Source organism: Pristiophorus japonicus, chromosome 1, assembly GCF_044704955.1.
Source record: "Pristiophorus japonicus isolate sPriJap1 chromosome 1, sPriJap1.hap1, whole genome shotgun sequence".
NCBI classification, from domain to species: Eukaryota; Metazoa; Chordata; class Chondrichthyes; family Pristiophoridae; genus Pristiophorus; species Pristiophorus japonicus.
Window position 1 is genome coordinate 169,224,326 of NC_091977.1, and position 26,820 is coordinate 169,251,145.

General features: G+C 47.1%; 1 protein-coding gene across 2 annotated transcripts in view; it reads right to left on the minus strand.

Moving 5' to 3' along the window:
- Window positions 1-26,820, minus strand: part of arsk (arylsulfatase family, member K) — a 129,121-nt gene that overhangs the window by 97,256 nt on the left and 5,045 nt on the right. The gene's annotated exons all lie outside the window — the stretch shown is intronic.

Here is a 26,820-nt window from a genome sequence, read left to right on the forward strand (position 1 = left end):
TCTATGGTGTAAAAAAAATGCATCAGTACCTCTTTGGAAGGAAGTTTGAATTAGAGATGGACCACAAGCCATTAAAATTTCAGACAGCAAGGCTGTCAATGCTAATGCATCAGCTCGCATACAGCGATGGGCTCTCACGCTGGCTGCTTATGACTACTCCATCCGGCACCGGCCCAGCACTGAAAATTGCGCTGACGTGCTCAGCAGGCTCCCACTGGCCACCACTGAGGGGGCAGCTGAGCAAAGCACCGAGATGGAGAGTGACACAGTTAATTCAGAAACTAAGGTCCTGAACTTGAGGAAAGGTAAATTCGATGGTTTGAGGCGTGAATTGGCGAGAATAGACTGGCAAATGATACTTAAAGGGTTGACGGTGGATAGGCAATGGCAAACATTTAAAGATCACATGGATGAACTTCAGCAATTGTTCATCCCTGTCTGGAGTAAAAATAAAATGGGGAAGGTGGCTCAACCGTGGCTAACAAGGGAAATTAAGGATAGTGTTAAATCCAAGAGGTATATAAATTGGCCAGAAAAAGCAGCAAACCTGGGAGAAATTTAGAATTCAGCAGAGGAGGACAAGGGTTTAATTAAGAGGGGGAAAATAGAGTACGAGAAGCAGCTTGCCGGGACTGAAAGGTAGCTAATGTAACACCACTTTTTAAAAAGGGAGGGAGAGAGAAAGCGGGTAATTATAGACTGGTTAGCCTGACATCAAGCAGTGGGGAAAATATTGGAATCAATTATTAAGGATGAAATAGCAGCACATTTGTAAAGCAATGATAGGATCGGTCCAAGTCAGCATGGATTTATGAAGGGGAAATCATGCTTGACAAATCTTCTGGAATTTTTTGAGGATGCAACTAGTAGAGTGGACAGGGGAGAACCAGTGGATTTGGTGTATTAGGACTTTCAAAAGGCTTTTGACAAGTTCCCACACAAGAGATTGGTGTGCAAAATCAAAGCACATGGTATTGGGGGTAATATGCTGACGTGAATAGAGAACTGGTTGGCAGACAGGAAGCAAAGAGTCGGGATAAACGGGTCCTTTTCAGAATGGCAGGCAGTGACTAATGGAGTGCCGCAGCGCTCAGTGCTGGGACCCCAGCTCTTTACAATATGCATTAATGATTTAGATGAAGGAATTGAATGTAATATCTCCAAGTTTGCAGATGACACTAAGCTGGGTGGCGGTGTGAGCTGAGGGGGGGACGCTAAGAGGCTGCAGGGTGACTTGGACAGGTTAGGTGAGTGGGCAAATGCTTGGCAGATGCAGTATAATGTGGATAAATGTGAGGTTATCCACTTTGGGGGCAAAAACACGAAGACAGATTATTATCTGAATGGCAGCATATTAGGAAAAGGGGAGGTGCAACGAGACCTGGGTGTCATGATTCATCAGTCATTGAAAGGTGGCATACAGGTACAGCAGGTGGTGAAGGCGGCAAATGATATGTTGGCCTTCAAAGCTAGGGGATTTGAGTATAGGAGCAGGGAGGTCTTACTGCAGTTGTACAGGGCCTTGGTGAGGCCTCACGTGGAATATTGTATTGAGTTTTAGTCTCCTAATCTGAGGAAGGACGTTCTTGCTATTGAGGGAGTGCAGCGAAGGTTCACCAGACTGATTCCCGGGATCGCTGGACTGACATATGAGGAGAGACTGGATCAACTGGACCTTTATACATTGGAGTTTAGAAGGATGAGAGGGGATCTCATAAAAACATATAAGATTCTGACGGGACAGGACAGGTTAGATGCGGATAGAATGTTCCCGATGTTGGGGAAGTCCAGAACTAGGGGACACAGTCTTAGGATAAGGGGTAGGCCATTTAGGACTGAGATGAAGAGAAACTTCTTCATTCAGAGTTGTTAACCTGTGGAATTCCCTGCCGCAGAGAGTTGTTGATGCCAGTTCATTGGAATATATTCAAGAGGGAGTTAGATATGGCCCTTACGGCTAAGGGGATCGAGGGGTATGGAGAGAAAGCAGGAAAGGGATACTGAGGGAATGATCAGCCATGATCTTATTGAATGGTGGTGCAGGCTCGAAGGGCCGAATGGCCTACTCCTGCATCTATTTTCTATGTAATGCGTTTGGGAAGCTAACAAGACAAGGGAATACACAATGGGGGAAAAATTGCAGTCGGAGGCTTCCTTCAGACGAACGCCTCCAACCCGAAATTTTTTTTGCGAAAGTACCTGGTGGTCAAGGAGGCACCTTTGATTCCGGTCGGCGGCCTTCATTCGATGCGCAGCGTATGGGGAGATGACTTCCCTGTACGTAGGGAAATGCTGGAGTCACGTGAGCCTGGACCACCAATCACAAGGTAGTATTCTCATTGATAAAAATGGCATTTCTGTTTGTGCGAGATCCTATTGCAGGTTCAACCTCCAAAATCCGGAGTTCCGGAATTCAGAATGTTCTGGATATCCAGACTCCCCTCGCTCGCCCCCCCCCCCCCCCCCCCCCGCCTCGGTGAACCGACTTCGCACCGGACCAACTTCGCCCGCTCTGACCTCGACCCGGCCCCCCTCCCTTCCCTTTACCTCGGCTGCCCGACCTCACCGACCTCGGACCAGATAAGGAACTTCTCCACGGCGGCGGGGCCCCGCCGGAACAGATCCTCGGTGGCGGGGCCCCGCCGGAGCGGGTCCTCGGCAACAGGGCTCGCCTGAACACTTCCTCGGCGCTTGGGCCTGCCCAACGACCTCATTGACGGGGCCGGCGACCCGAACAGCTCCTCGGCGAGTACCCACTCCTTTGACATTCTGAAATCCGGAAATTCCCGAACCTGTGCTCGGATGGTTCCGGATTCGTGACGTCAGAAAGACGTTCCGAAGTCCGGAAAAACACAAAAACCGGCTCGGCCTCAGTCCCGAGGTTGCCAGATTCGGGAGGTCGAACCTGTATTATCAATGAGCAAACCTTCCTAAAACAAGAAACACAGAATAATAAATTAAAAAAAACCTCATTTAAAATTAATTAAAATTAAACATAATTAAATGTTTTAGAAAAAAATATATAAATTTTGAATTTTTTTGAATGTGTTTTAATAGGGTTAAAAATAAACTTACCTTAATGGACAGGGTTTTTAAACATAAAAATGTAAGATTAAATTTAATTTTTATATGTTTTTAAACTCTTATGCTGGCAAAAGCTATACGCCTGCTTTTACCAGGCGTAAAAGTTTGAAGGACATTAGTTGGGCAAGAGATGGGCAAATAGCCCAATCTCTCCCGCGCGAATGTCCTTCTCCCAGGGATGCGGAGAATCTCGCAAGAGAAATCTTGACAGATCGGAAAAGCCGTTTTTCGGCGCATGTGCATCTCACCCCGAAAACCGGCTTTTGCGAGGCCTCAATGGGTCCGTGAGGCCTGAATTTTCAGCACAATAAATGGTAGGACACTGAAGTGTAGAGGAACAGAGGGACCTTGGCAGAGATCCCTGAAGGTAGCAGGACATGTAGATAAGGTGGTTAAGGCATACAGGATATTTCCTTTATTAGCCGCGGCATCGAATACAAGAGCAGGGAGGTTATGTTAGAACTGTATGAAACACTAGTTAGGCCACAGCTAGAGTACTGCGTACAATTCTGGTTACTATAATTACAGGAAGGATGTGATTGCAGGGTACAGAAGAGATTTGAAGGATGTTGCCAAGATTGGAGAATTTTAGCCGTGAGGAAAGATTGGCTCGGCTGGGGTTGTTTTCTTTAGAACAGAGGAGGCTGAGGGGTGATTTAATTGAGGTGTATAAAATTGAGGGGCCTGGACAGAGTGGATAGGAAGGATCCATTTCCCTTAGCAGAGAGGTCAATAACCAGAGGGCATAGATTTAAAGTAATTGCTAAACGGATTAGAGGAGAGTTGAGGAGAAACGTTTTCACCCAGAGGGTAATGGGGTTCTCATCTGGTTTGAACAGAACCTGTGGCAAGAGTTAATTCATTGTAATCAATAAATAGAGTACATATATGCAGAAATCGCTCTAATCAGATGGATAGAACCGACAATCACATTTAACTGATCTATCTTCTATAGTATGCGAACTCAAGGCATATGCTCCAAAATATACCATTTACCATAATAACACAGAACAATACTTGTATACAGCAAATAAGAGATCCAAGAGTCTAATTATGTGTGTTGTTAAGTGGGGCCTTTATGGGTAGATTCAGTAAACAGTGCCACAACGCTATGGGGGTAATTTTGATTCTGGATGATAAAGTGAAGCAGGCAATATTGATTCAGCAACCCACTATACATCACTCCTGATTGTCATCAATGAAAATGAAAACCAGGAGAGATGTATAACAGGAGGGTGAATCAATATCACCTATTTTACTTTATCACAAATAAATCAAAATTACCCATTACCACTCAAACAAATGATAATTTTTAGCTGGCTTGCCAAATCATTGCAGATTTAACCAGAGGCACGTTTGGAGTGAGCTGTGTTGTGGGGCAGTTGGGAACCCCACCACAGGGAGATCAGCAGGACGCCATAGCCATTTTAACCCCAGGGCCTCCTTTATATAATCCAGGACAGTTTCTATGTTTCCCACCCAAAACCAGGGAGAGTGAGGTTAGAGCTAGCAGGCGGGATCAGAAAATCGGGTCAGGAGCCTGTGGGGACCCATGGGAAAATTAGCACTGGGCTCAGCATTGGCAGCCAATGTCAGCTAGAATTGCCAACCCTCCTGCATTATTCAGGAGTCTCCCGGATTGTCTGGGAGTCTCTCGGAATGGGGCATGGTTCTCCCAGACACTGCTATTAGCAGGAGATCCTTGAGCTTTAAATTTCACCTTGTGACTTCACTGGCTGCACTCAGAAAAATCTCTGGCTCAGTGACATCAGCCACCGCACCACGCACCACGCGTCGCCCCCACCCTCCCCTCCACTTCAGCTCCACAGAGAGCCAGCTCCTGCTTATGGGGTGACTGGACATAGGACCAGCTGGTGTGAGGTGAAAGACAGGAATCGAGTCAGGTCGTGAGAAATAGAGCAGGGAGAGGTGCAGGACTAGGGTGAACACCCTTGCACCATTATCTCCACTGCCCCCCCAAGGTTGTGCATATAGTCAGCACATCTCCAGTAATAGATTCTCTTCATGTCCCCACACCATCACTTCCAGAGTTCATCATCTAAATACTGTCCCTTAGTGACATCATCTGATATCAGTATTAATGTGAAAGCTGACAACAACTGCATTTATGTAGTGGAGTAAAACATCCCAAGGTGCTTCACAGGAGCGTATCAAACAAAATTGGACACCGAGCTACATAAGGAGATATTAGGCAGATGACCAAAGCTTGGTCAAAGGTAGGTTTTAAGGAGCATCTTAAAAGAAGGGGAGAGAGGTAGAGAGGCGGAGAGTTTTCGGAAGTGAAGTCGTGATCTTATGATCTTGGCAGCTGAAGGCGCCGCCAGCAATGGTAGAGCAAATTAAATTGGAGTTATGCAAGAGGCTAGAATTTGAGGAATGCAGAGATTGCAGAGGGTTGTAGGGCTTAAAGAGGTTACAGAGATATGGAGGGGCGAGGCCATAGAGGGTTTTGATAACAAGGATGAGAATTTTTAAAATTGAGTTGTTGCCGGACCGGGAGACAATATAGGTCACCGAGCATAGAGGTGATGGATGAATAGAATTTGGCGCGAGTTCGGATACGAGCAACAGAGTTTCGGATGAGCTCAAGTTTATGGAGGGTGGAAGATGGAAGGCTGACCGAGAACATTGCACTAATCAAGTCTTGAGGTAACAAAGACACGGGTGAGGGTTTCAGCAGCAGATAAGCTGAGGCAGGAGAGGTGTCTGACGGTGTTACGGAGGTGGCAGCAGGTGGTCTTGGTGATGGCACAGACATATAGTCAGAAGCTCATCTCATAAGTAGGAGCAGAAGTAGGCCATTTGGCACATTGAATGGCAGTGCAGACTCGATGTGTCAAATGGCCTACTACTGCTCCTATTTTCTATGTTTCCATGTAGCGGGTGTTGCGGCTAGCGCTTACACGCTACAATGCCCCTGCAGTAAAAAGGAGGCCGCTGCGCACTCTGCACGACCCTTTGATGGCCACCACGGCAGAGTGAGACTGGGCCAGCAGCCTGGCTCCCAAGACAGAGTGCCGGGCTGCATGATGGTGCCATGGTCGGGCTGACCAGAGAGTCGGCCGACAAATAAAGGTGACATCCCGGAGCGCTCCAGGCCTCTCTGTTAAACAGCTGATTATGGAGTTGGGCCAGGGCAGTGAGGGGTCGCTGTGCACGGCGATGACATCCTCACCAGTTGCGCGGCAGCCTGGGGCACTAACCGCGGTGTGCAGCATTGCTGGGACAATGCCTCCCAAACCTCTGAGGCAATTTCAAGGGAGGCGGAAGCACCCCTCTGCCCCAGGCGAAAACTGCCTTGCGGTCCGTTGGCGCACCCCGGAGGTGCTAAAAGGGCGCAAAAAGCAGCAATTTCACCCCCAATGTCTTCTGTTTTCCCAATATTCAGTTGGAACAATTTTCTGCTCATCCAATACTAGATGTCGGACAAGCAGTGTGACAATTTGGAGACATTGGCAGGGTTGAGGTGATGGTGAGCTTGAGCTGGGTGTCGTCAACGTACATGTGGAACCTGATGTCGTGTTTTCGGATGATATGCTGAGGGTCAGCATGTAGATGAGAAATAGGAGGGGGCAAAGCATCGATCCTTAGGGGATTCGAGGTAACAGTGCGGGAGCGGAAAGTGAAGCCATTGCAAGTGATTCTATGGCTAAAACTGGATAGATAGGAATGAAACCAGGCAAGTGCAGTCCCACCCAGCTGGCTGACGGAGGAGAGGCGTTCGAGGAAGATGGTTTAGTCAACCGTGTCAAAAGGCTGCAGACAGGTTGAGAAGGTCAAGGAAGGAAATTTACGACAGTCGCATAGGATGTCATTTGTTACTTTGATAAGTGCTATTTTAGTACTGTGGCGGAGTGGAAACTTGACAAAACCTAGGTCCAGCTTTCCATAAGAAATCGGAGCAGGGGTAGGCCATTTGGCCCCTTGAGCCTGCTCCGCCATTCAATATAATGGCTGATCTGATCATGGACTCAGCTCCACTTCCCTGCTCGCTCCCCATAACCCTTTACTCCCTTATCACTCAAAAATCTGTCTATCTTCACCTTAAATATATTCAATGACAGCCTCCGGGCTCTCTGGGGGAAAGAATTCCATTGATTTACAAGCCTCAGAAAAAATTTCTTCTCATCTCAGTTTTAAATGGGCGGCCTCTTATTCTAAGACTATGGGCTAGATTTTGCATTTTTATACAGATTGCCCAAAAATGGGCGTTATTTCCAGCGTGGGTGGTAAAAATGGGTTTTCAGATCGCCAGCTTGTCGCCCATTTTCAAAGCCCCTAGTCTCCAATTAAAACATTTGGCGTTAGTGAGCGATATGAAATGGGCGTTAGCATTAAATATCTCTGACCTTCTGCCATAAAGTGCTGCTGTCCTTAGCAACAGCATGGCAACGTTCGATTACCGCGATTCAGGAAGTCAAGGGTCTTCATTACTTGCGCATAAGAGGAGAGAGAGAGAGAAAGGGAGCAGAGAGGGAGTGAAGGCGTGTGTTGGTGTGGTGTGGCTGTTTGGGAGGAAGGAGAGAGAGAGTTGAGCTTTATAGCAAATTGTGCCAAAAAAAATGAGCTGTTACTGTTATGTCTTTAATATTCTTATGAATGACTCCACGAGGTCTAGTATTATACTTGAGCTGATGTGACCTTAGTCCCATTTATTGTAATTCCAGAGTGAGGCACAAGCATGGTGGGCAACCTTTTATACTGGGCCCTGCACACCTATGCAGGTGACCCTCAGGTCTCCCACCGCAGTTCCCTCTGGTGGCACACCTTATGTGACGATACAATTAGTATACATGGTCTACATACATGACATCACTTCCTCCCCCCCCACCCCCCAAGTCTTTAATGCAAACTGACTCGTACATTGACGGTGACCTGGGCTTTGCTCTTACTGGTTGACCATTGGAGGGTCGCTTCTAGCTTGGGTGGGTTGGTAGTGAGATTTGTTGCCAGTTGAGGTCCCTGTGGTTTATGGTTGTGAGTCCATGACTACTTCATTCTCTCCACCCCTCCACCCCCCCCACAGAGATCATGCTAACGGCCTGTTACATGCAAGTTGCAATCAAGTTCATCACATGGGTTTTACATTTACACATTGGTACATTTGTTGGGTGGATTACAGTTGCGTTTTTTGTGTGTGTGGTACATTTACATGATCAGTACAGGTATATCCGTACGGGTACACAAGGACAGTCTAGTTCCAGCACAGCCGGATGAGATCTGGGTCATCTGGTGGCAGCGCAATGCCCCATGCTAGTGGGTCTGTGGGCGAGGTGAGCTCATTTTGCTCGATGCCGGAGCTCAGGGCTCTTGCAGTTACTCCTAGTGTTGGGCAAGCCCAAAGACAGCTGATGTGTCTGTGACCTCCCTGTCCTTTTCGTTTGCACAGTGTCGCTGCTGCTCCCTGGGAAGCGGTCTGAATGAGTGAGCGTTTCATCTAAGCGACAGTGGGGCTGCCTCGTCTTGTCTAGCAGTTCACAGGGGACTGCTGAGGGCACTGTTGTGAGCACTCTCTAGTTTGGGATCCTGACTGGTCTAGGTCCCGTTCGGAGGAGCCGTTGTAGGTGACCCTTTGCTCTTGGGCATTGCCGTGGTGGCGATTGGGTTTGTGGGTTGCACCTTTTCCATCCAGGTGGTGGGCGACGGTAGCCGACTGCGAGCATAGGCGCAGTTTACTGTTTCTGGCCCATGGCGGTTCATGCCATCGGGTGCCTGCAACGTTAAATCGATCTGAAGCAGGGTATCGCTATCGGTGCCTCTGCTCTCCGGGAATCATTTACTCTGCGGCTTGTCTACTTCTGTCAGCTATGGGGATACTTTATGATGCATTGTTCTGGTCCCGGGGATGCAGGCTACAGCATTGGGTAGCCCGCTGGACCTGTATACGACCGCTAGGTGTTCGCCCACGACATTGGCTGATTGCAATTTGTACCCGACATCGCTTAACAACATTTTGCTCGTTACAGCTGGACTTTTACATTGGTTACCAATTTCAAGCAGTACATTCAAAAATGGCAGGTTGCTGGCCTCCTTTAAAATGGCCTTACTACTTTTACACGAATCGTCTTCCTTGTGTGGAACCATGTGTCGTTGCTCCATTGGCGCTGCATCCCATGGTTTGGACACCATCTTTTCCCTGTCCATGATGCCGCGCTCTTCTTTCCCAGGGATTCTGCCCCTGAAGCTGGGAAGGCGCCCTCAGATCCAATCTTCCTCCCCAGGAGTCCTGCCACTGAAACCGGGAAGGTGCGTTCGGGTCGTCTCAGCCAGATCATCGCCACGCAATCGTGATGAGCGGTCTGTGCCTCGGGGGCTGCGCGGATCTGCTCTCTGGTGCCTGGTCCAACCAAAGGTGGGGCCTTGCTCTGCCTCTGAGCATGGGGGACGTCAATCGCTGGAGGGATGAAGTCTTCCCAATTCCAATGAATCTTCCCCATCCACCTTCTTCCAAGTAGCATTGGTCCATCACCTGAAACAATCCACAAAGGTAAATTGTGCACCACGCCATCGTGGGATACACTTACATCCGCACAACCAACAACTGATATCAATTCCTTGGTGTAGGTGCGCAGCTTTGCCCAAACCGGAACCAGCTTGGGTCGTTCAGCTTGATCATTTATAGCCTCTCAAAGGCTTCCTGGCTCATTACTGACTGACTCGCTCCCATGTCCACTTCCATGAAGACTGGAATGCTATTTATCTCGACTTCCATCGTCACTGGAGGACAATCTGTGGTGCAGGTATATACTCCCTACACTTCATCCTGGGACTAGCCATCTCCTCATAATCCGCACTGGATTCACAGCCATCTGCTGACTCCTCTTCCAGGTGGTGAGTCAGAGCTCTTTTGCATATTTGCTGGAGGTGGTCCTTTGTGCTGCAGCCTTTGCACACATTGGGCTCAAGTTTCGGGCCGCGCCTAGAACGGTGCAGCTCAGACAGCCACACCTGTTTTCGGCACAGAAAAGCACATCAAAAACTCACCGAGTAATTCTCCGATTCAAAGCTACTCCTTTCCAGCTCAGTGCGGCGTGGAGAGATCTGCGGGGGATGGGGCCAAAGCGTGGCGCCGATTCTGTGACTACAGCGGGGTGGGGGGGGGGGGGGGGGGGGGAGGGCGGGACTAGGTCGGTGAAGACGGCGTCGTGCCGGCAGCCCTGTGCATGCGTGCTGGAGCGTGCGCGCATGCACAGTGTGAGACAAACATTGGCACTCGGCCATTTTTAAAGGCAAATGAGGAAAAGTGCTGATTTATTTTGTGGAGCTGTGGAAAGGCTCGAGTGAATTTTGCTGATTTTTTGTGCCTGAAGGAGTGCTTTTAGCAGCACTGTTGAAGAAATCACCTGCTGAAATCAGTGAGTGCTGCTTTTTGCTGCTAAACTTCCAGAACAAGTGCTGCATAGGTGCATGCAAAATAAGGACCGTGTGTTTTGAAAAATCAGAGTGTCAATTAAATAGAGCAATGGAATAACAGCCATCAAGAAAATAAAGAATTTCTTGCATGAGAAAGTGGAGACATTAGCTAACTTCATTGAGCAGAGATGGCAGGAGCTGGATACCAGCAACAGAGGTCGCATAAAAGTGCCACCCAAAGAAGTGAAGAAACGCTGGAACCAAGTTGCAGAAGATTACTGCGCAGTGGTGCCTACCAGGAGATCTGAAAGCCAGTGTAAAAAGAAATGGCATGACCTTGGTCAAGTAGTTAGTGTAAGTAATATTTTCATTTTTCAATGGAATCGTAATTGGAAATGTGACTATCTGTATATGTCCCACCCTGCAGAAAGATGCACACTGTAAAAAGTTATATTTTAATCTTTGCAGAAGAAATTGGCCCACAAAAGGGAAAGAACTCGAACAGGAGGCCCGCCAAATCTGCATCCACTGACACTCTTGGAACAGAGGGTAGCTGCTATGATGAGTCGTACATGGAGGAAAGCAATCAGTACAGCACAAGCTGGGCCCGCACGCGAGGAAGAGGGTAATTCCTGAAAATGCATCGTGGCCCTTCAAATCAACCTGCTGCCTGGCCTGCTTTGTGTGAGAGTACTCATGCCATCCATCCTGCCCCCTCCTCTGCTGTTAAACATTTGACTGTTCTGATATATTTTGCAGATGATGATGCCAACCCTGAAGATCCAGAACAAGAACCAGAAGAACCAGATTCGGACGATCCAGACTGGCTGCAGGCGGCGATGACTGAAATGTCTTCAGGGCAGATCTTCCAAATTAACATTTATCAGCCCACATTAGCGGGCATCAGAGTTTCAACCCCTTGCATAGGTTCTGGTTCCACCTTCCATGCAGTGAATTGATGACGAACCATTGCATAATCCGTGGTGTTGATAATGCAGCACCCATACTTGAATTACAAATTAAACTTTTAAACTTGCTGGCTGGCTCTCCCTTCCGGTGCTTTGTACGCCTCCCATCTCCTGGCCGAACGGCCTGGCAGCCTTAAAGATAACTTCGCAGCTCGGGAGGCTGCTGTGCTGCTTCAGACAGGTAGGAAAATTCAATTTTTTAATTATTTGCTTTATTTATCATTTATTATCAGGATTGCTCTTTATTTGTACCAGTGAAACTGTTAAATGCTTGTAAAATTTAATTACTTCTCCCCCCCCCATCTCTCGTTCCCAACGCCTGATTTGTAAGTGCAGGCAAGGTTTTTCTGAGCGTACTAAAATCTACAGTTACCCCATTCTAAGTTAGTTTGGAGTAAGTTTTCACTACCTAAACGTGCAAAACAGGCGTAAGTGGCTGGACACGCCCCCTTTTGAAAAACAAATCTGTTCTACAATGAAATTGTTCTAACTCACTAGAACTGAAGCAAACTAAATGCCGAGAATTGCAATTTCTAAGATGCTCCATTTTAAACTAGTTGCTCCAAAAAAATAGCAGCAACTAAGGCAGAAACTTGCCCCCATAGTCTCTGAACCGACACTGATGAGCCCCGTGATTATCTCCGCAACACCAGCATGGTGCTACTCGACTTACGTTTGCACCCCTCGGCGGATTCTTAGTTAAAGGACGCAGGGGCCTGTACGCTATGCCCTGGGCAGATTTACGTTCTACAGTTCTGCCTGTGAAAGGCGCCATTCTATTTCCAGTACTTGCCGGGTTTGAGTCCTGAGAGTGAGTCATCATCTGCTTGGAGCTGCAGCTTGAGGTCCTAAATGCCTGGTTGATGCTGATGGCCTTCTGCAGAGTGATGGTGGTTTCTGCAGACAGTAGCTGTGACGAAGGGCCTTATGACCGATGCCAATTATGAAGACGTCCCGCAACGCATCGGCGAGGGATGCGCCGAATTCACACGGTCCTGCCAGTCTCCTAAGGTCGGCAGCGTACTTCGCGATTTCCTGGCCCTCAGGGCGGCGGTGTGTATAAAATCAATGCCTGGCCATGAGGATGCTCTCCTTCGGTTTGAGTTGGTCCCGAGCACTTTCAGCTCCTTGTATGACTTGGTCGTTGTTTTCTCTGGTGCAAGCAAGTCCCCGACGAGGCCATAGACCGCAGGCCCACAACTGGTCAACAGGATAGCTCTGCGCTTATCTGCCAGCATGGCCCAATCATCGCCTACCAGGTCGTTTGCTACGAAATATTGGTCGAGCCGCTCCGTAAAGGCTTCCCAATCTTCATCCTCAGAGAACTTTTCTATTGCACCAATGTTAGTCATTTTTGCGTGAAAGTTCGTATTCTCGTCGCCAGTTGATATGTCTTTAATACTCTTATGAATGACTCCACGAGGTCTGGTATTGTACTTGAGCTGCTGTGACCTTAGTCCCATTTATTGTAACTCCAGAGTGAGGCACAAGCATGGTGGGGAGCCTTTTGCACTAGGCCCTGCACACCTATGCAGGTGACCCTCAGGTCTCCCACTGCAGTGCCCTCTGGTGGCACATCTTGTGATTATACAGTTAGTATACATGGTCTACATACATGATAGAAACAACCCTATATCCTCTCCATCACAACACCCCCTACTTCCACTTCTGTAACATCGCTCATCTCCGCCAGACCTCAGCTCTTCTGCTGCGGAAACCCTCATCCATGCCTTCATTACCTCGAGACTCGACTATCTGAATGTTTTCTGGCTGGCCTGCCATCTTTCACCCTTCGTTAACTTGAGCTCATCCAAAATCTGTTGCCCATATCCTAACTTGCACAAAATCCCGTTCACTCCATCGCCCCTGTGCTCACTGACCTACATTGGCTCCCGGTCCGGCAATGCCCCGATTTTAAAATTCCCATCCTTGTCTTCAAATCCTTCCATGGCCTCACCCCTCCCTACATATGTAACCTATTCCAGCCCTTTAACCCACCGAGATTTCTGCGCTCCTCTAATTCTGGCGTCTTGCTCATCCCTGACTTTCATCGCTCCACCATAGACAGCCATGCCTGCAGCTGCCAAGGCCCTAAGCTCTCGAATTCCCTCTCTAAACCTCTCCACCTCTCTATCCTCCTTTAAGATGATCCTTAAAACCTTCCTCTCACCTGTTCTAATATCACATGTGGCTCAGTATCAAATTTTGTTTGATAATCGCTCGTGAAGTGCTTGGCACGTGTTACTACGTTGAAGGCGCTATATAAAAATGCAAGTTGTTGTAGTTGTCTTAATCCGATAAGTCAGTGAATAGCTGAGCCATACAGGTCAGAATGGTTCCAAATTTGAACCTCAATCTGTGCTACACTTCCTATTAAAGAGCACGTGTATATGCTGAGTGGTGATATGATTGTGCTTGGCTGTGATGACCCCTCCACTAAATAATTGGTGATATTCAAGCAAGGATTTTCCTCAGCAATGTGATTGCCGCCAGAAGTGGGGCAGGGCAGAATCCCTGCCTGCCCGATTGCACTAGATTATTTTCTGGTGGTGTGATGAAGTAAAACATTGTGGCTCCAGCTATTGGAAATGCTTATCAATAGGAACTCACCCGCTTTTGCGGGTGTGAAATAGCATGCTGCTGCAGGATTTAGATGCTTGCAGCAGCTTAAAGGGCCATCATCATCAGAAGATTTTTTGCTGGAAACCATCAGACAGGTCTGCTGTGACAGGAATAGTGTTATATATGCAGACTATAGATATATTCTCTGTGTAGTCACTGTATAGTTGCATAAGATGGAGACATGTTGCCTGATGTACTATCAATGAGGTTTACACTGTTTATATACTATGCTGGCACCACTAGAGGGTGCAACTGGTGGAGACCGGGGTTTCCTGCCCCTGTGGCAGAGGCTGTCCACCAGAGGGCACTGCAGTGGGAGACCTGAGGGTCACCTGCATAGGTGTGCAGGGCCCAGTATAAAAGGCTGGCCACCATGCTTGTGCCTCACTCTGGAGTTACGAATAAAGGACCAAGGTACCTACAGTTTGAGTGCAACACATTGTCTCGTGGAGTCATTCATAAGTGCATTACAGACATAACCATCAGAACCCCCCTGCTTCACAGGTGCTGATATGGAAGTTGTTCTGCAGTATTTCAGGTACAAGAGGGAGAAACTTTTTGACACTGATAGGTGCCAGGCTCTAAGCAGCGCAGCAGCAAACCAGTGGAATGAGATTGCCAGCAGTCAGTGCCAACTCCAGTATTTGGAACATAGACATTCAATACCACTTCCTCCTCACTGTGTTAAATTGCTTTAAGAGCTTATTACTAATGCCTATGAGGTAGCATGGTGCCCTTTACACCCCCAGCCTTCACTCATATTGCTATATGCAATCATCCCACTAAATGCCTCGCATGGAATGGAATTGTCTGTTTCATCTGCGTGTCAGCACCCCATTATGGGCTGCATGCAGACAACAAGGTTTTGCTGCATCTTATCGTTAGTAAACTGAATTTGGCCATTTTTCCTTCTTTTTCTCGTGCAGTATAGCTCACTACAGTCATTAGGGATGGGTGGTGAACCTTAATGCTCTGCTCTGTCATCCCCTCCGTGGAGCTAGCATTGCAGCTCCTGAGCATGTAGAGGTAGTTGGTGAGAGGGAAGTAGGAAAACAGAAGCTGGCTGCAGGTCAGTGACATTCTGCTTCTCATCACACTGTACCCTGGACAACCTCTCAGCTAACTCCTTCTACAGAAAGTCTCATGTGAATTCTGCTCCTCAGCAACCCACTGTAAGCTCTCTTCCTCTTATAGATGGGCCTGAGAAAGCAGCAGTTAAAGGAAAACAAAGAACCAGACTACTCTGCTCCGGCCCTGTCAGTGGTTTATCTGTTAATCATTCTGGCCCTCCAAGCATCAGCTCAGAGTCATCCCTTGGTGTGGTGAGGTGGCGGGAGGAGGTGGGGTTGGGGGGCAGCTGATTGGAGCAATTCAAGAGTAAGTCAGAAAGGAGTGTGCAGTGTATTACACATAAGAACATAAGAAATAGGAGCAGGAGTAGTCCATTCCATGATCAAACAACTTGACCAAATAGATGAGAGGGCCACATATCTTCACCGCACTTTCTGATAACCACTTTAACCATTTATGGTGATGGTTCTTCACTCTCTCCTTCTGATTCAATGTCACACTTCTCTCTCTTACTCTACCTACATCATGATTCGCTTTCTGTCTTAATTATTTCATTTCTACTGACTGTGCCAAGTATGGCTTTAACAACGAGAATCTGGTTCATGGCTGTTGTTTGAGAAACAACTCTGCTGGTGTTCTACCAGTAATTGTACGAGGAGTATTACGATAAATAATTAGAACATTTTCCAATTTGTGGTCCAACGATAACTGCCATTTCTTTGGATTTGAATCCAACATTTACAATTTTTACTGTGCACTCTGCTGCTCCATTTGAAGCAGGGTGGTACGGTGGAACTTGAGTATGTTTCACACAATTTGAATAAATTTAAGACAGAAATAGACGGTTTCTTAGTCGATAAGGGGTTATGGGGAGCGGGCGGGGAAGTGGAGCTGAGTCCATGATCAGATCAGCCATGATCTTATTGAATGGTGGAGCATACTCAAGGGGCCATATGGCCTACTCCTGTTCCTATTTCTTATGTTCTTATGCAAGATCACCTAAACTCCAATGTGTATGGGCCCAACCTATCCTCATGAGTCAACTCCCTCATCCCTTGTGAACCTTCTTTGAACAACCTCCAATACAAGTTTATTCTTCCTTAAATACAGAGACCAAAACTGTATGCAGTACTCCAGGTGTAGCCTCACCAATACCCTGTACAGTTGTAGCAAGACTTCTCTGTTTTTATACTCTATCCCCCTTGCAATAAAGGCCAACCTTCCATTTGCCTTCCTAATTACTTGCTGTACCTGTGTACTCACTTTGTGTTTCATGCACAAGGACCCCCAGGGTCCCTCTGTACTGCAGCATTTTGTAATTTCTCTCCATTTAAATTATAATTTGCTTTTCTATTTTTTCTGCCAAAGTGGATAACCTCACATTTTTTCACATTATACTCCATCTGGCAATTTTTTTCCCCACTGACTTTGCCTGTTTATATCCCTTTGCAGGTTTTTTGTGTCCTCCTCACAATTTGCTTTCCCACCCATCTTTGTATCATCAGCAATCTTGGCTACATTACACTCAGTCCCTTCATCCAAGTCATTAATATAGATTGTAAATAGTTGAGGACCCAGCACCGATCCCTGCGGCACCCCACTAGTCACTGTTTGCCCACCGGAAAATGAACCATTTATCCAGACTCTTTGTTTTCTGTTAGTTAGCCAATCTTCTATCCATGCTAATACATTATCCCCAACCTGTGAACTTTTATCTTGTGCAGTAACCCTTTATGTGGCACCTTATCAAATGTCTTCTGGAAATCCAAATACACCACATCCACTGGTTCCCCCTTATCCACGCTGCTCGTTACATCCTCAAAGAACTCCAGTAAATTTGTCAAACATGATTTCCCTTTCATGAAACCATGCTGACTCTGCTTGATTGAATTATGCTTTTCTAAATTCCCACTACTGCTTCCTTAATAATGGACTCGAGCATTTTCCCAACGACAGATGTTAGGCTAACTGGTCTATAAGTTTCCTGATTTTTTTAAATAGGGGCGTAACAGTTGCAGTTTTCCAATCCACTGGGACCGCCCCAGAATCCAGGAAATTTTGGTAGATTACAACCAATGGATCCACTATCTCTGCAGCCACTTCTTTTAAGACCCTAGCATGTAAGCCATCAGGTCCAGGGGACTTGTCCGCATTTAGTCCCATTATTTTACCGAGTACTACTTCATTAGTGATAGTGATAGTTCCTTCCTCCCTATAGCCCCTTGATTATTCACTATTGGGAAGTTTTTAGTGTCTTCTACCGTGAAAACCGATACAAAATATTTGTTCAACGTCTCTGCCATTTCCCTGTTCCCCATTATTAATTCCCCAGTCTCATCCTCTAGGGGACCAACATTTACTTTGGTCACTCTTTTCCTTTTTATGTACCTGTAAGAACTCTTTTTTTATATTTCGTGCTAGTTTACTTTCATACTCTACCTTCCCTCTCCATTTTTTTTAGTTGTTCTTTATAGATTTTTAAAGCTTTCTAATCCTCTGGCCTCCCACTAGTCTTGGACACATTGTATGCCCTTGTTTGCAATTTGATACCATCCTTTATTTCCTTAGTTAACCACGGATGGTTATCCCTTCTCTTACAGTCTTTCCTTCTCATTGGGATATATTTTTATAGTTATGAAATATCTCCTTAAGATATACGAGAGCTGGGTGTCATGGTTCATCAGTCATTGAAAGTTGGCATGCAGGTACAGCAGGCGGTGAAGAAGGCAAATGGTATGTTAGCCTTCATAGCTAGGGGTTTTGAGTATAGGAGCAGGGAGGTCTTGCTGCAGATGTACAGGACCTTGGTGAGGCCTCACCTTGAATATTGTGTTCAGTTTTGGTCTCCTAATCTGAGGAAGGACATTGTTGCTTTTGAAGGAGTGCAGCTAAGATTCACCAGATTGATTCCCGGGATGGCTGGTCTGACATATGAGGAGAGACTGGATCGACCGGGCCTTTATTCCCTGGAGTTTAGAAGGATGATAGGGGATCTCATAGAAACATATAAAATTCTGACAGGACTGGACAGGTTAGATGCAGGAAGAATGTTCCTGATGTTGGGGAAGTCCAGAACCAGGGGACACAGTCTAAGGATAAGGGGTAAGCCATTTAGGACTGAGATGAGGAGAAACTTCTTCACTCAGAGTGGTTAACCTGTGGAATTCCCTACCGCAGAGAGTTGTTGATGCCAGTTCGTTGGATATATTCAAGAGGGAATTAGATATGGCTCTTATGGCTAAAGGGATCAAGGGGCATGGAGAGAAAGCAGGAAAGGGGTACTGAGGTGAAAGATCAGCCATGATCTTATTCAATGGTGGTGCAGGCTCGAAGGGCCTACTCCCGCATCTATTTACTATGTTTCTATGTTTCTAAATGTCTGCCACTGCTCATCAACCGTCCCATACTTTAATCTATTTTCCCAGTCCACTTTAGCCAACTCTGCCCTCATACCTTTGTAGTCTCCTTTATTTAAGCTTAGGACACTGGTTTGAGATCCAACTTTCTCAGCCTCCAAATAAATTTGAAATTCAACCATGTTATGGTCACTCATTCCTGGAGGATCCTTTATTACGAGATCATTTATTAATTCTGTCTCATTACACAGTACCAGATCTAAGCTAGCCTGCTCCCTGGTTGGTTCCGCAATATACTGTTCAAGGAAACTGTTGTGTATGGAGAAAGAGTCAGACTGAACACTGTGAGCTCAAAGTAAAGTGTGACCGTAGTCTTTTATTGCAGATCTCCAGAGTGCCTCTCCAACCTGTGAAGCCTCCTTAAATACCTGTGCCCCCAAGGGATTATGGGATCCCTTGGGACTCCGGGGCATGAGCCCACTGGTGGCTGTACAGAGTAAATACAAGTATACATATATAACAGAAACTATCCCGGATGCACTATGAACTCTTCCTCAAGACCACCATGGTCAATTTGCTTTGTCCAATCAATATGAAAGTTAAAAGCGCCCTTGATTATTCTATTCCTTTATTTCTTGACTTATACTCTGCCCAACAGTGTACCTACTGTTAGGGAGCTATAGGTTATGCCCACCAGCGACTTTTTCCCCTTATCTCCAGCCAAACTGATTCAACATCTTGATCCTCTGAGCCAATATCATTTCTCACTAATACACTGATCTCATCTTTTATTAACAGTGCTACCCCACCTCCTTTTCCTTTCTGCCTGTCCTTCCGAATTGTCAAATATCCCTGAATATTTAGTTCCCAGAACTGGTCACCTTGCAACCACGTCTCTGTAATGGCCATCAACTCATCTATTTTGTTACGAATGCTATGTGCATTCAGATGAGGAGCTTAAAAAAAAATGTTAAACCATTTTTTCCTGCTTTGACCCCACTTTCTGATTCACCTTTATGTTTATACATTCTGTCCCTTCCTGGCATGCTCTGGTTTTCATTTCCCTCAGTGCTGAACTATTGCCTTCTCCTTGTTCTTTGACGTTTTAAATTTTCGCTCACCTGAATCCTCTCCCCGACTAATTAGTTTGAAGCCCTCTCTACAGCCCTAGTTATTTGATTCACCAGAACCCTAGTCCCAGCACGGTCTAAGTGGAGCCTGTCCAAACGGAACAGCTCCCACTTACCCCAGTACTGATGCCAGTGTCCCACGAACCAAAACCCATTTCTCCCACGTCAATCTTTGAGCCAAGTGTTTAACTCTCGGATTTTATTTACCCTATGCTAATTTGCTCATGGCTCGGGTCGCAATCCAGAGATTATTACCTTTGTGGTTCTGCTTTTTAATTTGGCCCTTAGCTGCTCATACTCTCTCAGCAGAACCTCTTTCTTTGTCCTATCTATGTTGCTGGTACCCACGTGGAGTGCTGCAAAATGCTATATAAATGCAAGGGATACTTTCTAATTCTGTTTGCACAGAATGTTTGCTCGATAGTTTGATTTAGTATGCTTAGTGCATTCTGGAATTGAAGAGGAATTACTGAGAGTTAAAGACTGCATTAGAGGGAGCAGCGTGGGCGGCCTGGTCTGGAAATCGGCGCGGTCCCGGCCTGCAAGACCATCATCGGGCCGGGGCCATCAGAGGGAGCATGCGGCGGCATACTACTGCAGGAGAGAGATGGCTGCGAAGTCAGGTCGCTCATTGCAGTGCGGGCAGGCACAGCAGGAGGGGCGAAGGAGCGACAAGAGTTTGTAGAAGGAAGTGACCGGGGCCCAGGAGAAGCGCAAGTCTGAGACCCAGAAGAGGCGAGGGCTCAGGTGCAGCACAGGCTAGCCCACAATGCGATTTTGTGCGCGCGCTCGGTCTGTGCAGCAGAGCAGGTCTCCAGTCATCTTGGATAACCCTTGCCACTGACCTAGCTCTGTCAAGCCCGTGTGGTGTCTGGTGTGCAACAGCCACCACACGTTAAAAAAAATCCAAACACAGGCATCTTCCACCCTCCAAGATGTAGTTCGGGACCTGGAATATTAGGTCCTTCATTGAAACACCTGTGAACTCAGTCCTTTTTAGCGTGGAAGCAAGTCATCCTCATTTCAAGGGACTGCCTATGATGATAATGACCCACGTGGACCATGACAACTGGATCTTTCCCCTCCTACTCCAAGTTTCTCCATCCCTGAGGAGATGTCCTTAACCGTCGCACCAAGCAGGCAACACAGCCTTCGGGACTCACGCTCTTGGCTGCAGAGAACTCTATCTATCCCCCTAATGATACTGTTCCCTACCACTGTTTCTTTTTACTCCTCCCACTTGAATGGCCCCCTGTACCACAGTGCTGTGGTCAGTTTGCTTATTCTCCCTGCAGTCCCTGCTCTCGTCCACACAGGGAGTAAGAGCCTCGAACCTGTTGAACAAGAGCAAGGGCCGAGGCTCCTCCATCACTCCATCCTGAGTCCCCATACCTTCCTCACTCTTGGTATGCCACTCGTGTCCCTGATCACGGATCGAATTTGAATTAATTACTCTAATTGATGTGACTAGCTCCTGGATCGCGGCGTCAAGGTAACTCTCCCCTTCCCTGATGCGTCGTAGCGTCTGCAGCTCAGATTCCAGCTCATCAACACTTTACCGAAGTTCCTCGAGCTGCAGATGTGGTCGCCGTGGACCTCAATGGGGTCAACCATCTCCCATATGCAACAGAAACACACCGCCTGTTCTGCCATCTCTAATGTATTCAATTAATTAGATTTAGTTTTTAGTTATTAATCCCAACCCCTAATCTAAGGCCCTTAATTTAAAGCAAGAAAAGAGAGAAAAACTCACCAATCACTTCCCTGCCTTCCTGTGACATTGAACGTTGTCGCTCTGTTCTCCTTTGTCGCCCTCTCTTGCCTGCTCGTGCTGTTCTGTGCGGGGGCTGGGCTGCTCGCTCTTCTATCCCTGCTGCTCCTCCGGTGTTCCCTCCTATGTCGGGGGTGTCGGCGCTGTGTCGTCATCACCTTTTTCAACTGCGTTACTGCTTCTGTGATGTCAGAATGCTTGTCCGACATCCAGTCCTGCATGAGCCGCAATTTCTTCCAGATAAACATTGGAAAAACCAAAGTCATCGTCTTCCATCCCCCTTCCCAGCCACTGTCTCAGAGCGAACCAGACTGTTTGTAACATCGGCATCCTATTCAACCCTAAGCTGAGCTTCCAACATCATATCCTCTCCATCACAAAGACTGTCTACTTCCACTTTCTTAACATTACCTGTCACCGCCCCTGCCTCAGCCCATCGACCACTGAAACCCTCATCCATGCCCTTGCCATCAGGCACCTATTCCAATACTCCCCTGCAGGCTCCCATCTTCCATAAATTTCCATCCAAAATACTGCTGCCGTAACCTATCCAGCGCCAAGTTCTTCTCACCCACCACCCCTGCACTCACTGACTAACATCGATGCCCAGAACATCACCATCTCAAATTTTAAATGATCAATTTTGTGTCCGAGTCCCTCCCTGGACTCGCCCCTCCCTACTTTTGTAACCTTTTAAAACGCTTCAACCCTCCAAAGAACTTTGCATTCTTTCAACTCTGGCCTTGTGCATTCCCCACTCCTCTTGCCCCATCATTAGCAACCGTGCCTTCAGCCATCCAGACACTATGCTCTGGAATTCCCTCCCTATTCCTCTCTGTCACCTGACACTCTCCTTAAAACCCATCTGTTTGACTAAGCTTTTGGGGACCCCTCTTAATATTTCCCTTGGATCGGCAGTGATGTTTGTGTGATTACACTTCTGTAAAGCACCGTAGAACATTTTGCTTTGTATACAAATGCAAATTATTGTTGCTTGATTCAGTGAAATCAATGCATTTATCTAAATAGTCTAGAATCCTATAGTTTATGAAATTGTTGGAAATTTCATATTGTTGCTGTTTTGGTTCTTCAAGATATTTCAGCATATTGTGGTGTCTGTGTTTATAGGTGACACCGTTCAAATCAGGAAGCTCCACAAAAGAGAAATATAATCAGCCAGGTTACAGCAACTGAGCAAGAATGAGGGAGCAGATTGGAAGCTAGATGCAGACAAGCCAGCAAAAGGAAAAGGCTGTTACAAAGGAAAGCGAGTAACTTAATGCTGACAGACAGCCTGAACAAAATTGCCACATACATGTAAACAAGCAAAAATTATTCCGCAAGTGGCACAACATCTCCAAATGATTGTTTACTTAAGAAAAACAGCCGCTGATAAATAAACCCGTGGTATGAAATATACACACATGGACAAATATTTTTTTTAAATGAGACATATTCACTATGAGTCGATAGCCTTAAAGTATAATAAAGTTATTCATGTTCACCGAGAAATTATTGCAGCAAAAATTTCCTGTCTATTACATCATCACCTCTTAACAAGAAGTCTAGTGTTCTATGCTATTTCCAGTCCTGGCAGGTTTACTTAGCCATTTGTTCCAAACATCGATTATGCAACTTTGAATCCTACATCATCCATCTTTCCTTGTTGTTCCGCTGGACATAAAGGGATAAAAAATCCGCAGCCCTTCCCGCATTCCCCTGCCATAACTTTGGCGGGAGTGCACCGGAAGGGCCACAAGTGACTCGAGTACCGGGATACGCAGAGGCCCAGCCTTACTTTGGGATTTCTAGAAGGAAATGTTGGGGTTTTAGCCTCAAACAAGGACATTAGTGTAAAAGGAGATGGGTTTCGGGGTGGGGACTCCCTACATTGGGGGTTCCCACCTAAAGAAACACAGTGTAAGCAGAAATAAAAACAGAAAATGCTAGAAATCTCAGCCGGTCAGGCAGTATCTGTGGAGAGAAAAACAGAGTTAACTTTTTAGGTCAACAACCCTTCATCAGAACTGGCGAATGTTCGAAAAGAACACATTCTTAAGAAGCACTGAAAGAGGGGATTGGAAGAACAAAAGGGAAGGTCTGTGATAGAGTGGAAGGCTGGAGAGATTAGAGACACAAAAGGGATGATGGGCCGAATTGAAATGGTTAGAGTTAGAAAAATGTTAATCTAGATAGGGTGTGACTGGCAGAATAATGACCAGCTGCCACTGGCGACAAGAGAAAAAAAACATAAGCTCGAGAGGGCGGGGAAGGGAGCCAAACATGGGTAGAGGTTATGCTTTGAAATTGTTGAACTCTATGTTGAAGGCTGTAAAGTGTCTAAATGAAAGATGAGGTGCTGTTCCTCGAGCTTGCATTGAGCTTCATTGGAACAGTGCAGGAGTCCGAGGACTGAGATATCAGTGTGGGAGCGGAGAATTAAAGTGATAGGCGACCGGACGCTCAGGGTCACACTTATGGACTGAACGGAGGTGTACCGCAAAGCGATCACCCAATCTGCGCTTGGTCTCCCCAATGTAGAGACCACCACATCGTGAGCACCTGGAAGGAGTATTTGGGGCCCTGGATAGTGGGAAGGGAGGCGGTAAATGAGATAAAAGGGCAGGTGTCGCATCTCCTTCGCTTGCATGGGAATGTGCCGTGGGAAGAGGAGGGGGTGCTTGGGGGTGACTGCGGAATGGACCAGGGTGTCGCGGAGGGAGCGGTCCCTTCGGAATTCTGAGGGGGAGGGAAGGGGAAGATGTGATTGTTGGTGGGATCACGCTGGAGTTGGCAGAAAATGATCCGTTGAATGTGGAAGCTGGTAGGATGAAAGGCGAGGACAAGGGGAACCCTGTCATGGTTCTGAGGGGGAGGGGAAGGGGTGAGAGCGGAGGTGCAGGAAATAGAATGGACATGGTCGAGGGCCTTGTTAACCACGGCAGAGGGAAATCTTCGGTTGAGGAAAAAGGAAGACACGTCAGAGGCACCAGTGTGAAAGGTGACGTCATCAGAGCAGATGCGACAGAGACTGAGAAACTGGGAAAATGGAATGGAGTCTTACAGGATGCGGGGTGGGAGGAAGTGTAATCCAGGTAGCTGTGGGAGTCAGTGGGCTTATAGTGGATCCTCATCGAAAGCTTATCCCCAGAAATGGAGACAGATAAGTCGAGGAAGGGAAGAGATGGACCATGTGGAGGTGAGGGGAGGGTGGAAATTGGATGCAAAGTGAATGACATTTTCTAGTTCATGGCAAGAGCACGAAACGGCACTGATACAATGTACCGGAAAAAGAGGTGAGGGAGGGGACCCGAGTAGGACTGGAACAAAGAATGTTCCACATAACCCACGAGAAGTCAGTCATAGCTAGGACACATGCGGGGTTCCCATGCAACACCTTTAATTTGGAGAAAGTGAGTGGAGTTAAAGGAGAAGTTGTTCAATGTGAGAACAAGTTCAGCCAGGCGGAGGAGGGTGTTGGTGGATGGGGACTGGTTGGGCCTTTGCGCGAGGAAGAAGTGGAGCGCCCTCAGACCATCCTGGTGGGGGATGGAAGAGTAGAGGGATTGGACGTCCATGGTGAAAAGGAGACAGTTGGGGCCGGGAAACCGGAAACTGTTAGTGACGGGGGGCACCGGAGGAGTCATGGATGTAGGTGGGAAGAGAGTGGACAAGGGGAGAAAAAAAAGTCGAGATAGGAAGAAATATGTTCTGTGGGGCAAGAACAGGCTGAAACGATGGGTCTACTGGGGTTTGTGGATCTTGGGAAGGAGGTAGAAGCAGGCTGTGTGGGGTTGGGGGCTGTGGAGGGAAGATCTCCAGAGGAGGTGAGGACAGTGACTGTCTGGGAAATTATGGCTTGGTGTTCAGTAATGGGGACATGGTCCAGGGGAAGGTAGGAGGAGGTGACAGAGTTTTGCCAATCAGCCTCTGCAAAGTAGAGGCGGTTCACCAAACAACAACAGCGCCACCTTTGTCAGCAGGTTTAATGACAAGATTGGGGTTGCACCTGAACGAGCGGAGTGCTGCAAGTTGAGATAGAGGTAGGTTGGAGTGAGTGAGGGGAGCAGAGAAATTGAGATGGCTGTTGTCCCGTTGGCAGTTTGCAGTGAAGATATCTAGAGAGGGTAAGAGGCCAGAGGGAGGGGTTCAGGTAGAGCAAGAATTCTGAAAACGGGTCAGCTGTGCAGGGGGAAGACTCCTGGCCGAAGAAGTGGACACAGAGGTGAAGGCGGCATAAAAAGAGCTCAGCATTGTGCGGAGCTCGAAATTCATTGAGGTGAGGGCGTAAGGGGATGAAGCTCAGGCCTTTGCTGAGGACTGATTGTTCAGGGTCAGAGGAATAGTAAAAACCCGGCAGGGGGTGAGATTGCAAGAAGGGATTGGATTAGCGGGAGTTGCACTCGCCGACACATTCACTTGTACTTCTTTCAATTTAGTACAGGGTATACTGTATTCGCTGCTCACGATGTGGTCTCCTCTAATTTGAGGAGACCAAGGGCAGATTGGGTGACCGTTCTGCAGAACACCTCCGTTCGGTCCGTAAGTGTGACCCTGAGCTTCCGGTCGTCTGTCGCCTTAATTCTCCACTCCCACTCCGATATCTCCGTCCCCGGACTCCTGCAGCTCCAATGAAGCTCAACGCAAGCTCGAAGAACAGCGCCTCATCTTTCGTGTAGGCACTTTACAACCTTCTGGACTCAACATTGAGTTCAACAATTTCAGAGCATAAACTCTGCCCAACTTCGGCTTCCTTCTCCCCCCGAGCTTATGTTTTTTTAAATCTTTGTGTCCAATGGCAGCTGGTCATTATTCTGCTATTCACACCCTATTTAGACTAACCTTTTTCTAATTCCGGCCATTACCATTTCAATTCGGCCTATCATCCCTCTTGTCTCCTAATCTCTCCTGCCTTCCATCCTATCAGAGACCTTCCCTTTTGTTCTTTCTTCCCCTCCCCCTTTCAGTGCTTCTGAAGAATGTGCTCTTTTCGAACATTCGCCGGTTCTGACAAAGGGTCGTCAACACGAAACATAAACTGTTTTTCTCACCACAGATGCTGCCTGACCCGCTGATTGCCAGCATTTTCAGGGTTTTTTTTTCCAGATTCCAGCATCTGCAGTATTTTGCTTTTGTACAGTGTAAGCAGAGGCATGCCTGGTGAGACCACCAAAGAAAAAGGAAATGTGTGCCCATGTATAATTTATTTTGGAAGGGTAGGAGGGAAAGGGGAAAGTCACAACAACTCTTCCCCCAAATTAGCAACCTCCACCGTAATTTTGACCTTTGGTCAGGTCTGCTCTATAACCCCCTGCTCCAGTGACATGACTGAGGTTTGTAATTTGTTGCGTGAGAAGTCAAGTCCACCAATCAATATTTTTCAGTCTGGAGAACACCACTTCGGAGCATAATGTGAAATGCTATGTTGGGCTCAGAATGGCTAG